The sequence below is a fragment of the Dromaius novaehollandiae genome, chromosome 1, assembly GCF_036370855.1.
Source record: "Dromaius novaehollandiae isolate bDroNov1 chromosome 1, bDroNov1.hap1, whole genome shotgun sequence".
Classification (NCBI taxonomy): Eukaryota; Metazoa; Chordata; class Aves; order Casuariiformes; family Dromaiidae; genus Dromaius; species Dromaius novaehollandiae.
In genome coordinates this window covers 129439590-129451679 of record NC_088098.1, presented here as the reverse complement: position 1 = coordinate 129451679, position 12090 = coordinate 129439590, and the positions used below count along the sequence as shown (strand labels likewise).

The 12090-nt window shown below is 36.9% G+C and overlaps 1 long non-coding RNA gene across 1 annotated transcript; it reads left to right on the top strand.

Annotated features, from left to right (window-relative positions):
• Positions 1 to 2241: 2241 nt before the first annotated feature.
• LOC112984072 (uncharacterized) lies at positions 2242 to 11136 on the top strand. The gene is made up of 4 exons (XR_003259395.2): positions 2242 to 2289; positions 2910 to 3071; positions 4205 to 4368; positions 11098 to 11136. It is a non-coding gene; the product is annotated as an uncharacterized LOC112984072 (long non-coding RNA).
• The last annotated feature ends 954 nt before the right edge of the window (positions 11137 to 12090 follow it).

Here is a 12090-nt window from a genome sequence, read left to right as displayed (position 1 = left end):
TGTCTTTGTCACTAAAAAGAAAGAAATGTAGGCCCTCTCATCAAAAGTTTTCGAGGATAATTCATATATTCAGAGGTTTTTTCATTTTATGTCTAAAAGCAAATTCTCATTGTTCCTCATGAAACACATTAGCATAGCTAATCATAAAAGTGGCTTTACACTTTTCTCTCACTCAGCTCAGGATTTTTACGTATTCTGAGTAGACTTGGGTCCGCTGCCCACCACCACGGATTTCTACTTTCTTTTGTTTCTCACTATCACAGTTCACGTTTTAGGATGGCATCAGGCCTAAAGTGCCTAGTGAACATCAGATGTGCAGCATGAGATTCTTACGGTGGTGGTATGAAGCTACTTTTTTCTTCTGCCTTCAGAAGAAATGACCTGATAGCTTCCATATAAAATGTGTTCATTTAAAGGCTATCACATTCCCTTTGGAGTTCTCATATGACTTTCCCTCTTCTCAGACATAATCAGAGGAGGCTTCCAATGTTAATCTCAGCTCTCCCAATGAAAAGAATGCAAATTTAACTGCCCTATCTCACTTTGAGATCAACAGGACTGATTACTACTTTGGGACAAGGGCTATGCTAAGCTTGTTCTTCCATGGTAGCAATATTTTATAGCTTTGCACTGTTTGTAAGATACCATCCTATTTCCCCTCCTCATTATCATCATCACTGATAATGTTCATGTTTACCTCAACATTATCATTAGATCACACAGTAGTAATACTGAGTGACCATTTTTATTGCTGACAAGTGCAAAGAGTATATATTCCCTTTCTCTCTAATGGTTTTGTCCCTGCTAGGAACGTGGGGAGCAAATTGAAATTTAATGCAGGATATGTTTTCTATTATGGAGTACATATATATGGTCTGGAAGTGGTAATCAATAAAGAAAATGTGCCACATTGTTTGCTGTACATGAACTTATTGTACAATTCTCGGTGCCTATTTATGGCTACTGAAAAGAATAATGCTACTTTCTGATGGAGGTGTTGTGCCTGTATTTTCTTTAGAAGCATTTCTGATTTTCCTGCTGCTTTTGCTAGTGTTGTTCACATTTTCTGTAGTTGTTACGAACAAGATCATAGCAACCATTCTGGACATGAATACTTACTATAGACAGTTAAAACATGGAGCTATATGAGTGAATCAACTGTCCAGGAAAAAAAAAAAAACTAGGAACTTCTTGTATGGGAGAAGTAGGTGATTAATAGCCTATCGAATCTTGACCAAAGTAAAGCTCAGTGTTTTTCTTCAGTATTACTTAGACTCTTCCATGTTCATAAGCCCTCTTCATTTTGGTATTATGCAAAGGTCAAGCCCTAATATTAGAAGTGCCAGTAAGTAATTAGTGTAAACTCAACTTTTTATTGATAATCGGGACTGTTTCAATGCACTGCAGGAGTAAATCGCAGATATAAACTTGAGCTGTGAATGGATTTTTCATTATCTTCAGGCTGACAAATACACCAGCCACTTTCAAATATGATAAAACCCACTCTATAGAAGAGTTTTTCACTTATCTAGTCATCTCTTCAATGCTGGGGTACATTGACTCTCACCCATAGAATCCTTTGGAAATATACAATTCACAGACTTAAATTGTAAAATAATGCTATTAGAGGAAATAAAATGTCGTACCAACTAGACCAGCTAAAAATAATGGGTATTTTGAAAAATCAAATTTAACAGCAGTGGATAAAAGGGAGTTGAATAAAAGCTAAATTGGAACAGAACAGCAGTTTAACTTTCTTTTTTTTTTTTTTTCTTGAAGCAGAACAAACCCCAGACTCTATTTCAAAATTCTGGTGAATTTGAACTGGAACTAAAAGTTAAAAAGTTGCAGTCACAACTGAATCCATGTGAATCCATGGGCCATGTGAAGAGATCACATACAGTGCATGGAAAAAATCCAGAGAAAACATTCAGAGCTAACATTCCTTCTGCCGCATTTTTCAGACAGGCTCACAACAGTCAAAATTACTCTGTGGGTAAATATTTGGGTTTTATATTCTCTGTCGGACAGGAGATATCATCATTGAATCTGCCTCAAAAAACATGAAAATTTAGAAGTTAATGCTGCCCCTTTTGAGCCTTTGCAGCTCCAGTTGTCATTCAGGGAAGCTGGATTGAAAGAAAACCTCAGTGTTTAGAGACTGCCTAGCATCAGCTGAAAAAGCCTCACACAACCTTCTTTCGACTCTCGGAGAGCAAGTGGAAGAGTGGTGGAAGAATGTGAGAATAATCACACAGAGTGCTGCAGGACACTTTAAGCTATTTTAAGGTCTGTAGCACAACCTGTCCTGAAATACTTGCTTGGGGTTGTAATTTAGTCAGATGCTTTGTCAGAACAAGGTACAGAATATGAAATCCATAAATTTTATATAATCTTTCATATTCACAGACCCAATATTAATAACAAATTTAGAAAAATGTACTTTTGCACTTTTGTAACCTCTATTTTTAGTCATTCTGACACTTTTCTTAATCTGGCCATGTTTGTCAGCAGCATTCCTCATGGGCTGCCTTTGTAAGAAAATAATGTATTCTGATCACATAGTGTCTATTCATCTATAGTGCTGTTGAGTCAGTTGCAGTCATATTTGAACGTTCGATAGTTTAACCTTGATATAAATGGTAGCTGAATGTCTTTTCACCACACCCAGGTACGTTTCTGACTAGTCATCAGTTTTTACTCCTAGTCTCCTGTCATTATTAGATTGCCATTTTTACAGCAGAAATCCTCCCTCTTTAAAATATTGTTCATTACCAAGAAATAAATGGCACCACCATTGTGCTTAATAAGCACTAGTTTTCTGGGGGTGTTTGTGGGCGCGTGGGTAGGCGAGTGCATGTTCTTTTTGCATTTTTATCCCACAGTTAAACTGAAAATCTGCACTTCAGTTCCAGGCAGGACTGTAGCTGCATTCCTAAAGTAAATAAGGAGCATAAGCTGGGGTCAAATTCTGGCCTTACTGAAGCAAAAGCAAAATCTCTATTGGCTTCAATGGCATCAGGATTTCACTGGTTTGCACTGGGATCAAGAAGACGTGAAGCACTGAACAGGTACCTTTCTGTTTTCTACAAGGCAAACTTAACATGCTGGATTACACCAGAGTTGATGTGATTCACCAACGATGACCTGCACCTAGCATGAGCTGGATGCCATTTTTAGGAACGCAGTCAGAGTCACAGGATGATGGTCCTTTCTTCTTACAGGGATGTGGCAGTGCCTCATGTAGCCAACCCCGCTACTCCAAAGAGCCCAGAGAGGGCTCAGGGAGGGAGGCTGCTCAGAAAGGAGTTTCTGGGTCACCACTCAAGCAAGGGATGGTTAATCCCTGGCATGCGGCTACACTTCCCTTCAAAGCCGAAACCACCGAGGGGCTAGACCAGTGTTGTAAGCTGACTGCAGCTCATGGGCTACAAGCTGGGCCATTCTGAACCAGAAAGTAGTGCAAAAAGGAAATGAAAGGTTTTGGTTGTACTAAGGGAATGAACACAGGAAGAGACTGACTGACAATGAAATTAAAAATATGCAAGATCCTAAAGATACTACATACAGTTAAATTACACATTTCTACACAGCAGGCTTTGTGGATGGCTAAGTAGGCTGTAATTTATATCTTTTTCAATCTACAGTAAATATATATTGTTGATACCTTTGCCTTTTTGGGGGAGGGTTAGCATATCCAAAATTTTTAACAATGAAACTTGCAATCTTACATGATAGGTCAGCTTGCAAACAGAAAACTGATTATGATAGCAATGTAGAGAGTGCAGGCTGTCTGTTTTTTTCCAGAACATTAGGTGTTTGACAGTAATTTGACAAAGCACAGTGGACCTATAAAACAGAAAAACTAGGGGTTCTGTAGTTGCCAAAGCTGTGAATTCATCGAATATGTAGAGTAATTGTTAATGAAGAACTTCTGTGCACTACAGTATGTTAATGCAATATAATTATGATATGCCAATAGCCATAAAGAGAGCAAGTAGTGACATATTCAGGAGCAGAAGTTCAAAGTTCAGATGACGGCAGAAATGTTAATTTTCTTTATACAAAAAGGTTGCTGTTAAAATAGTCTATATTTTATTACCACAGAATCAAAATAGCAACTAGAAAAAAAAGACATAATTATCTTAAATTTTTCAATTTGTCAAACAGACTGTCTGTGCTTCTGCAAGGATTCTTTTATTAGTTTTCCCTGCAGGCACCACTGAAGGTTTCAGCATGGCTTTGTATTCTGATGGGGATTTTCCCAGTATGCTTTTCTCGTTGGTGCCTTTTAAATCTGGAAGCCAGCAAGGTGATTGCCTTGTGTGATTGCTATAGATTGGGCTACTTCTTTTTTCCTTCTAAATGGTAAGCTATTTTTAAGTTTCTATTACACTTTGACATTTTCCCTCACTGCTCTAAATTGCTTGCTTACTGTGTTGCGGAAATGTCCTTGTATGTGCAAATTCTGCTTTTTAAAAATCACAAATTATAGACCTAGACAGTAGATATGAAAACAATATTATCTCAGGCGGAGTTCACAGGTATAAGCAGGATGACTTTTAAGGTAGGTGATAAAAGTAGTCAGCTACCCTAACAAAAATGGAATGAAGGCAAAAAAGTAACTTATTAATAATTTACAATAACTGTTTCTTGGAAAATTTGGAAAAATGTTGAGAATGATCAATCAAATTGAAAGAAATTACTGAGGATTCCGGAAGCTAGCATAAAGCAAAAATTGTCCTGCCTAATCTACAAAATAGATTAAGATCATTAATGAGCATAAATCCTGGAGAGTTACCTGTGAGGAGTCAAGTATTTTACTGATGCTCGACAAGGAATAGCACTTGAATACTACTGTGTACTCACCTTTCATAAATAACAGCCTTAAGTCTTAAAGCTGGAGAGTCAGTGAGATATTTACTATCCTTCTGAGTATTCAGAACTCTTTTTTTATTGTATTGAATTACCTAAAAGTGTTGAGGAAGGTGAAATGGAGATGACGTGACAGGTAAACCATCTTTCTGACTAGTACCATTTACTGCCATTGCAACACATGTTGATCTCACGTGCGTAATGAATTGCATGTGTTAATGGACATTTCTTATCAGTGCCCAGTGAAATTCATCTTTCAGGGTGTATTTGTTTGCTTATTTGTTTGTTTGCTTCAAAAATTGTATTTGCATACAGAACCTTGAAGTACAGTCAAAAGTTGATACAGAAAATCCCCTCACTTCTTGCTCATAAGTCGGTGATGTTCCATTGACTCTTTCACCTGCTCAATTTTTAAGACCCCAACTAAGGTACAGAAACTGCTTTTTGCCAGTTTCACATTTCACATCTGCCACACCGAAGCAGAAGAGAAGAGAAGCTGTTTAATTGTGCTTCCCCAAAGCAGTGATCTCTTCTCTCCCCTGCCACCTCCTAAATGCATTTTTATTTTCCTCACTACTAGTGCGGCAAAGTTCATTGTACCTTCTCAGTAGGCTGCAGAGAGCTCACAAGAAAATTAGTGTCTTGAATGTGTCTTAGTGGCACATTAGTGTCTGAAATAATTCTGGCAAGAGAGCAAGACAATGGAAGTTAGATCTAGGCCTTGAAAGCACAGTGTCTCATAAACAGGGAGGGTTTGAGAAGGGTAATAAATGAATTGCAGATGAAAATGGGTCCTCAGACAGCTTAGACACAGATGTCGAAGGCGTCCTCCAGCCATCTCCGCTAACCCCTTCCCATGCGCCCACTCAAGCGCTCCGCTCCCCAGCAGCTCCTCTGGAGGGGGATGCCATTTGGCACAGCCTTACTGGAACTGTGTAGTAAAATTGTGTTTGCTGTGCAGCGGTATTATTCTACTGCATGGGTACACTTAAATGACAAACACCTGTATACAGTCAGTTCACTTCTACATTTTTATGGGACTCAGCTGGGTGTAAGAGCTGAATCAAATGTTTTAGATGTGGAGGCATGACATGAATAGCTTTGGTTTCCCAAAACCAAAGGTAAGTTTTGTGCTCATTTTGCTTGCAGAGTAAATGCTCAGTGACATTCACCTGCATCACTGTTTCACAGAATTAAAAAATATGTGATGCTCCAGGAAGAAATCTATGTCAAATTTATGCTGCAACTAAAATAGAGATCTCAAACCTTAAAGAGAGAGAGCAGATGGGAACCGGCATGTCCCCAGCAGCTAAAAGAGGCACTCAGAGGCTTGAAGGACCGTGCTTCAGGTACAGTCCTGTCAGGGGCCCTGGTCCTCATCAGTCCAGCAGCATGTGGTCATGGCTCTGAAGGCCAAAACGAGGAGCTCAGCTATGTTATGCACTCTTTCTGCATGGTATCCCAGGCTCCATAAACATTTTACTATTCCTGCTAGTTGCTATTTCTATGGTGTTAGAGTTCAAAACCCAGTCAGTAGTGGAAAGTAATTGGAATAGTACCATATAAATGTAAATATATACAAACACACAACTTTACATAAATTTATATTAATACAGCCATGTTTCTATAAATAATACACAAATTACATGTGCATATTTATAAAAATAAACATAAAGACACAAATATAAATGCTTATCTTGAAATAATTGTTTGAGATTCCAGAACTACATTTTCCACACACTGTAAAAAGCAATGTCCTGTAACAGATTCAGTTAATGAACTGTATCTGAGGTGAGTATCATCCCCTTATTAGAAGTAGCCACAACAAAAACTATTTCATCTCAGGTTTCATCATTTTGGCAATTTTTGATCTGATACAGAATTCAAACTAATTCAAGTATGCAGTCTGGTTCACTAGGATGCAAACTTTATGGAACAGCCTATCAACTGGTCATCTCCTTTTTGTCATTTGATGCAGAGTCTAAGACCAAGTCGACCTTAGAAGTAGAGCAGCATAAGATAAGAGGATCTGTAGAGTCAAGCACTATGCTGAAAACCTATTACCCGCACTACTGGCCTTAACAGTATTGTACTTCAAACAACTCTAGCCTGATCCCATGGGCAGGAGCAGCTGGACCTCATCTCCCAGCTTAATTTCATCTTAAAGGAATCCAGTTTGTGTTCTTAAAGACCTGCCCACAGCGTGAACCAAGGCATGGTAAATGGGAACGACTGGAAAATTCACTTCAAAAGTATACTCCCGATCCAAACGATATTGCTAATGTAGACCACTCTCATACTGTGTAAAGGCACTCATTTACATCGTCTTCTTCAGAAAATTAGACTACACATCCAGCATCACAATAAAATAAAAGATTTTTAACTACAAAGCAAAATCATTTGTATCTTGCAATGCAAGTTAGAAAACTACAGATATTTTAAACTAGTCTGAGGATGAACCTTGGGGGAAAAAGATTTTGTTTGGATATGATATGTCTATATTTATGAATTCCTCATATCTAATTTAATTCTCCTTAAGGCCTAGGAAAGCCAAAAACTCTGAATGAAATATTTATGCCATCTGTCTACGTTTCGCCCAGCTCAAGCCATTTCTAATGGTTCTCAACTTCCCCATTACCTCACATCTTTAATAAACAATGTTCACAACATAACCTGAGAAGAGGGATCTTTTCCATTGCTAATTTTTAAATTAATATACGAAAACTTGGAAGAGAAGAAAACAATCTACTTGCATAATCACAAAAGTTACGACACTGTAGTCATTATCTTATTGTATTTAATCTTGAGGGGAATAAATTTCACACAGGTTACAATGCCGAAGGGGAAAAGGATATGTGCATGTAGCAACAACTTTTATTTCTCCTGTGAAGTAATATACCTTAAACAGCAGTAAACATTCTAATGAAATAGCAGCTGAAGCAGTAGAGCGTAAAATTAATATGCATCAAATGACAAAAAGGAGATGATCAGTTGATAGGCTGTTCCATAAAGTTTGCATGCATAATTCAGATGATGTTCAGCAATTCATGATCTTACTGTTATAACACTTTTTATTGCCAAGTCACAAAGTATATTTGTTCAGGTAATAATATCACTTTTTTCATAGCAAAGTTTAAACAACTCAGATGTCAAGTATTTGATCTGCCCACAAGTGCTTTATAAATGATATTGTGATGCTGTAGCAACTTCTTCTTTTGTAAGATGTATATGAAGTGATTTACTATATTTCTATATCTGTAGGCTGTATTTTTGCTAAATCCTCCTAAATATTCTCCACTGCGATCATCAACCAGCTTTGCTGGAAACTCATTTTGGGTATAATTTTTATGGCTGGCTTCACTGGCATATCAGACAGGCAAAAATCACTGAGCAGCAGAGTTGTGATGAGCACCTCTGAATGTGGAGACTAATTGGATTTTGAAGGTAGAAATGTACTTATTGCTTAACAACCTACCCTCAAATGTGAAGCAAGTTGGACAGTCTCAAAAAGCAATTAAGGCTTGTGATTGGGAAGAAAAAATTGCACTGGTGGAAAGAAAAGGCTAATCTCAAGAATGCAATTTAGAGGACATTTTCTTTGACCAATTTTACGTAAGGGCCATCTGTTGTTTTTTAAAACTGTATTTTAGACACAGGAAAGTGCACCTCAAAAGCAGAGTCTGGTGTTTTTTCTTTCTTTTTTTTAACAAGCAGTGTGTGCTATATTGATTGCCTAGTGATGTAATAGGTTATAGTTGCAGATTTAAGAAAAAATAGCATACATTTCTCATCTAAGAGAAAACATTATTATTATGGGCTGTAATGCTCCCATTTGCATTAACTCACATTACCTTAAGCATACCCATAAGCATATTTACAAATCTAAAAACTTACAAACAGCAAGAAAACCCAGCTGTTAACTTGCAGAAGTATGTAAACTATATATTGTCAAATTTAGACATGGATGAACAGGGTATGCCTGCATTTAACTTCAAGTACATCACTGAGCTTTCAGAAAAAGAAAGATTTTTTCAGGTTTCTTTATTAAATAATAGAGTCTAATTTGAAGTTGCCTTTCACAGCTTAACTTGCAGGTGTTTATGTTCCAATAATCAAGTTTCAAGTAATTAACTTTAAAACTAGAATATTTTTCAGTTTTAATATAACTGTCCCTCCAGGAGCTGAAGTTACGTTGAAGTTACATTGCAAAAAAATATGTGGGATAACTTCCTTTATTTCTCCTTGCATTCAGTAAAGTGACAGAAAATTATTTATGTGGTTTGTGAAAGTTTTCAAGAGTATAAAATTATAATTATTAGATTATAATTTTCAAGATTTCAAAATAAAAACTTCTATGTAAAGTAAAAAAGTGCAAAATATTAAAACTTTTTGCCAAAATATGGGTTAATAAATTCATCTAAATTGATCTCATTGAATGATTGTTATATTGGTTATATTAAAGATTTTAATTTTATTTGTTCAGTATCTTCTGGAGAAGAAATCTTTCACTCAAAAATCCACAGTCAGTTATAATTTGGCTTATTTTAAGCAAGATTTTTTTTTTCCCAAAGTTATCACTGTTAAATGATTCCAAATGGAAGTGTAAAGTTTATGATTGGAATTGAAAAAAATTCCAAAAAATAGAATTTCTGATTCTCAAAATGTAGTAGATCTACACCAGATTTTTGAATCTCTTCTCCCTCTGTAATGTCAGGGTACAAGCTGCATCATGCTCCAAGTTATGAGTAAGAAAATGGATTAAACCTACCTGGAATTCTTATAGGAAGCTTTTAGTCGCTTGGGATGAAACCGTAGCCATGCTGAATTTGCAGGGTGATTGATTATGATTTTCAATTGGTCATGATTTCATCTCTTAAGTGTCTACCTCAGCATTGCAAAACTTGCATTCAGCCTTCCTATTAATTCAGATTCTCCCCTACTGACCAGAAAAGAATGTTGTGAGGATAAAAGCAGAGATCCCAAAGTGTTACATATTTTTTCTTCAATTACCTTCTCTCATTTTCTTGAGATTTTATCCCTTTGTCCTCTCCTATTTGATTTTCTTGCTAAGCATCCCTTGTAATAAAGTGCAATGTTCAATGGAGTTGCAGTGAGCAATTTAAATAATAGCAGGTGTAGATGTGTAGGAATTTTGATTGTAATGTGCTACTGTGAAGAACTCATGCATTTACAGTGCAGCATATTTCTGAAACCATTATGGCAATAAGCCAATCAGCTTGAATGCACCAGGGGCACTGCTGCAAATGTATAGAGCTGATGAAATTCATTTCAGTCACTTATTCTTCAGGCAGGATTAGAGGAAATTGTGATCAGTTCATGCATCTCCAGTCTGGCCTGCAGCTTTGAGCTCTGGCTACAGCGGAGCTCTCAAGCTGAGCACAGATGAGGCTGGATGGTATCTAGGTGAGAAGCTTCCAAAGAAGTCCAAATGCTGCAGTGTGTAGGTGTTGGTAACCCACTAGGCAGTATATTTTCCTCTGGTCTGTTCCTTACATTAGTGCATTTCATTACTGTAGCAAACACTTGCTTGCTAGAGGTATTCCCTTGAAGATGAGAGATCAAGTTCCTTATCAGTTGCAAATCTGATTACATGTTTTCCAGTAGTAGCCTTGATATCATGTCTAGTTTCCAACTCAGGCAATTCCATTGTATTCTGTCTACTTTTTCCCTTTTCATTTTCAAAAGGAGCAAGTTAGAACCATTGTCAATATAGAATAGCTATGACTGCATTTTGGAGAGAATTAGTTGAGGCTGTCTGTATAAGAAAAGAGGGGGTTTCCCTCTGGGTACTAGTAATGACACAGTGCAAAATTTTTACATGTTTACTCATTTTTACATATGACCGTTACAAAACTCTTAGATTCTGGATTTTTAGTTTGTTAGTATGATCTCTATGATCTCCACAAATTGCCCAGAGTCTTGCTATTCAAGTCAAGCTTATTTTTTGGAACTATGACTTAAATTGTGCTAAAGGACCTCAAATACGAGTTTGAGCTACATGGCAGCAGTGAATATCTTCAGCATGCTTTGCAGGTAAATATAACATGACTTATAGCTCACTGTTCTAGGAAGCTTTTGAGAACCCATTAGACAATGTTGAACATGAATTAAGATGAATTGCTTGGGGGCATATTAGAAAAAAACATTTTTCAGGTGCGGACAGAATATCTTATTCATTGTCTTATTCATTATTCCACTTAGGAAACTGTGTTAAGCTCTTCTAATATGAAGGAGATTCTTACTGAGTTCTGTCACACCACAACGGTGCATTGAAGCTGGAAAATTAGTTTGATGCTCAGAAGCCACGCTTGAATGTCGCTGGGGATGATGCTCAAAGCGTCTGTCAGGCTGTGGGCCAAGCTTTGCTGAAGTTGCTTCTCCTCCTGCCTGTAGAAAAATCCCCGGAGCTGCACAAATGTATAACTAAAAGTTTCATCTTAGCCTGAATTTGCTAACCCACTGACATTGCTTTGAAATTACACTGTGGATCATGGTTCCACCATGTTGAATTGTTTTCTACTTCACATTGCTTGCAGGTAAAATAAATTGCATAAAATATAAAGGAGGATGTAAGAAAGACCCCATGAAGTTGTGTGGAGGAATATTAATTTTATGACACAGCTTCATCACATCTCCTCAGTAACCTGCCCCCAAAACTAACAAATGTAGACAGGATGATAATTGATGTAATTTTGGGTGATGAAATAATCTATGATCTATCAGAATTCATTTAAGAGATGTTGTCATCCTGCATCCTTTAAAGTTGTAGAGAAAAAAAATCTTTTCTATAGTGATGATAGTGCATTTTGACAGACAGGAAGTAAAGCAGCCTTAAATGTAAATTATATCTGTAACAGTTACAACATCTATAGCTATATAACTAAAACAAAATCAGACAGGATATCAAATTTGTCTCAGAAGTCAGCTGCTTAGGGTGGATTATTTCTTTTTTTTATCCCATAGCTACTCCCATAGCTAGCTATTTTCAGTCAGTACGTTTACAAGACAAACAAACTGAATGAACCTTACTTTTTAACATGTCTGAGCAGGTATTCTGATTAGCTTCTTGAATACAATCCTTTTCTTTGATGGGACAGATTTATTTCATTTGTCAGAAGTAACACCTACCTCAAGAGTCCACTGGTCATTATGACAGCCATGAGATCCTCAATCAGTCCTAGCAACCATAATTCA